This window comes from Oncorhynchus masou, unplaced genomic scaffold (assembly GCF_036934945.1).
Source record: "Oncorhynchus masou masou isolate Uvic2021 unplaced genomic scaffold, UVic_Omas_1.1 unplaced_scaffold_3211, whole genome shotgun sequence".
Lineage (NCBI taxonomy): Eukaryota > Metazoa > Chordata > Actinopteri > Salmoniformes > Salmonidae > Oncorhynchus > Oncorhynchus masou.
In genome coordinates this window covers 3,293-6,102 of record NW_027009626.1, presented here as the reverse complement: position 1 = coordinate 6,102, position 2,810 = coordinate 3,293, and the positions used below count along the sequence as shown (strand labels likewise).

The 2,810-nt window shown below is 43.2% G+C and overlaps 1 long non-coding RNA gene across 1 annotated transcript; it reads left to right on the top strand.

Annotated features, from left to right (window-relative positions):
* The first annotated feature begins 705 nt into the window (after positions 1 to 705).
* Positions 706 to 1,925, top strand: LOC135534259 (uncharacterized). Its single transcript, XR_010454656.1, has 3 exons — positions 706 to 794; positions 1,647 to 1,735; positions 1,846 to 1,925. It is a non-coding gene; the product is annotated as an uncharacterized LOC135534259 (long non-coding RNA).
* Positions 1,926 to 2,810: the final 885 nt, after the last annotated feature.

Sequence of the window (2,810 nt, the reverse complement as noted above, 5' to 3'; positions counted from 1 at the left end):
GTATCTGTTGTTCTGCCCCTGAACAGGCAGTTAACCCACTGTTCCTAGGCCGTCATTGAAAATAAGAATTTGTTCTTAACTGACTTGCCTAGTTTACAAAAAATCTAAATTGGTAGTGCACTACAGTATAAATAGGGATCTGGTCAATAGTAGTGCACTGTATAGGGAATAGCATGCCATTTGGGAGGCAAACCCATGTCATGTAATCATACTTCATCATGAGCAGTAAGACTGTTTGGCAAGTGAACTTTCAAAGTTTTTTGAGGAGCTCATGTTTGTGACGTGGACGGCACACGTCCACAGTAGAACGGTATTCTTGTCACAGATTGTGGCACTAATCCATCTAATAGCCATTAAACCAGCGCGTCTGTGGGACATAAACCGCCGCACAGCACCAAATGTGCCCACCACACTTGGAACGCACATTTTGCAGCGAACACCCCAATCCTCCCCATTCTTATCTTTATCCAATCCCCACGTCGCCCCAGCACCGCCTCCATTCTCACCACCCCTTCCTACCCCCTACAGCACACTTAGGCAGGTTGTTTGTGTGCGAGTGGATAATGTGTTTATTTATTTATCTTGCATACGGTGGCTGATTCTTGGACGCGGACCAGAGATTCAACAGCTTCTCATGAATATTCAGTGCCAGTGTCAGTTTTGTTTGCGATGATGGACACCGGATTGGATAATCCGGGTCTACAGAGGCACCCTGAGGGGAAGCCATTTTGGTCGGTTAGTCTGTGAGGCTGTATGAAAGCACGGCGCCAGTCGAGTGCCACGAGTTGAGCCAGGTACTTTAGCCGGCTGAATCTGTCTGGAGAAAAGGCCGATTTAAACGAATGGGAAGCGCTGCCGTCAGTCTCTGCTTTAAATGCGACCCGCTGACTAAAACAGCGATTAAACATGGATTACATACCAGTCCTGTTTGTACATTTCAGAGACCATGAGCACTAATAGTTGTAATTCATTACAAAGTGGTTTCTGCTAGCGTAACATCATGCTCTAATTGGATGGGTATAGATAATGAAGTCGTTTTGTAATTAGCTGATGCAACTCACAATGACTAAAGGGATTAGACAGTACTTTGGCCCAATCAACATTTGACACGTTCAGAGAATATGCCCCTTTCACATGGATAGCATCCTTATCAGGCTGCGCATCATGAACATTTGGGGTAATAACTACTGTTATGCCTCGATCACAGACTGCGTCATTGTGTTATGGAACACCAGAAGCACATTCATTTCCAAATGGAACGCTGTGTTTGCCTTGTACCATGGCATTTGCAGAGGCAGCTACAGTGCATTCTGTGTGGTGAACACATTGGATTTATCAATGTAACAAATGGAATGTGTAGATGGCTGGACAGAAATGGTAGCTTTGCGTAATGAGGATGTAGGTGTGATCGAGGCATTAGTATAACCGATTGGGCTGTACGAAATGTATGCAGTCAGTTGTTTTGTATTGACCATTTCCAGTTTGTTTGTGCAGCTCTGGGAGAATGCGAACTAGGAACCTTCAACAACCATCTCAACACACCCTTTTATTAATCCCATTAGTGAGTGGAGGGAGGCTAGGCCTTGGATGCTCTTCTCTGCTGCTATTTTCATGCCAATTAAATGTTTCTTGCACGTTTTGGACAGACGGAAGGCTTTCAAAATAATCCTGGTAGAGGAGGCCTGATTGATACACCTTAGGTTGTGGCGGTGGGAACAGAAAGCAGCATTAAAAGGTGAGAGGAATCGTAAATATACTTCTTAGTGAAGATGAGGTTCTGGAATGTTCCCAGAGGTCTTTACGTGGAAAATGATCCCTGCTACATAGTCGTCTTTATCATTTTAGATGCTGACTATCGATCTCCAGCTAACTGAGAGGTGAAGAATTCACACCCTTCCCACAGTCTTACAGATGACTCATAGGAGGTACGTTCTCATTCAAAAACATGCTAATTTAGGGGATATCGGCTTTTGGAAAAATACGCAAAACATGTGCATTGACAGCAACAGTAGCCAGGTAAACCCCCAAAAGCATGGGTTTCTGTCCGTCTGTATTAAATAGGCTTTATGGATAAGGAAGACCAATATGGAATATTGTGATTTTGGGTGAACGAGGCCTTAAAGTGAGAAAAGACTCTCGCACATACCTTTTCATATTCTTTCAAACGTCAGCTACTGTCCTGTGTTCTTTCTTTTTGTCCCTGTCTGTTTTAGTTGCCAAATCTGCATTTATTTGTCAATTTTCCTTCAGTAAAGAATCAAGATTTAGGAGTTGGAATGAGAGGCCTCCTGAATGTCATTGCGTCTCCTGTTTCATCCTAGGCTTCTTCAGAAATCGGTGCCTCTGAAAATGCAGGCTATATTTGTTTTGTATTTCCCCATGTTAGACAGCGCTTTTTGTATCATCCTGAGGGAATAAAATCATTGTCAAACGGTCAGCGTATTCACTTGCAAAGAACATTTTATCATTGTAATCCAGGCAGGATTAAAGGAACGCTTGATCCACAGCAGGTTTTGGGATTTGCCCGAGAACAAAGGCCCTTTAAAACTTTGGTATACATTGAAATCTAGGCGCCAAATTTAACCCGTGTGCAATTGAGGCGGTTCCAGGCCCTTTCGGCTCTATCATCCTGTAAACTGGGACTGGGTAGGAGTGATCAGGGGACACACACACACACCATTTTGTTCTGTTCACAATTATGGGGAGTTTTTGTCAGTGTGGCACCATGCCCAGTTTCAAACTATAAATCAAAACAAAAAAGTTTGGAGATTTGCGTTATAGATTTTAATAGGTTTATTTTCAAATTAAAC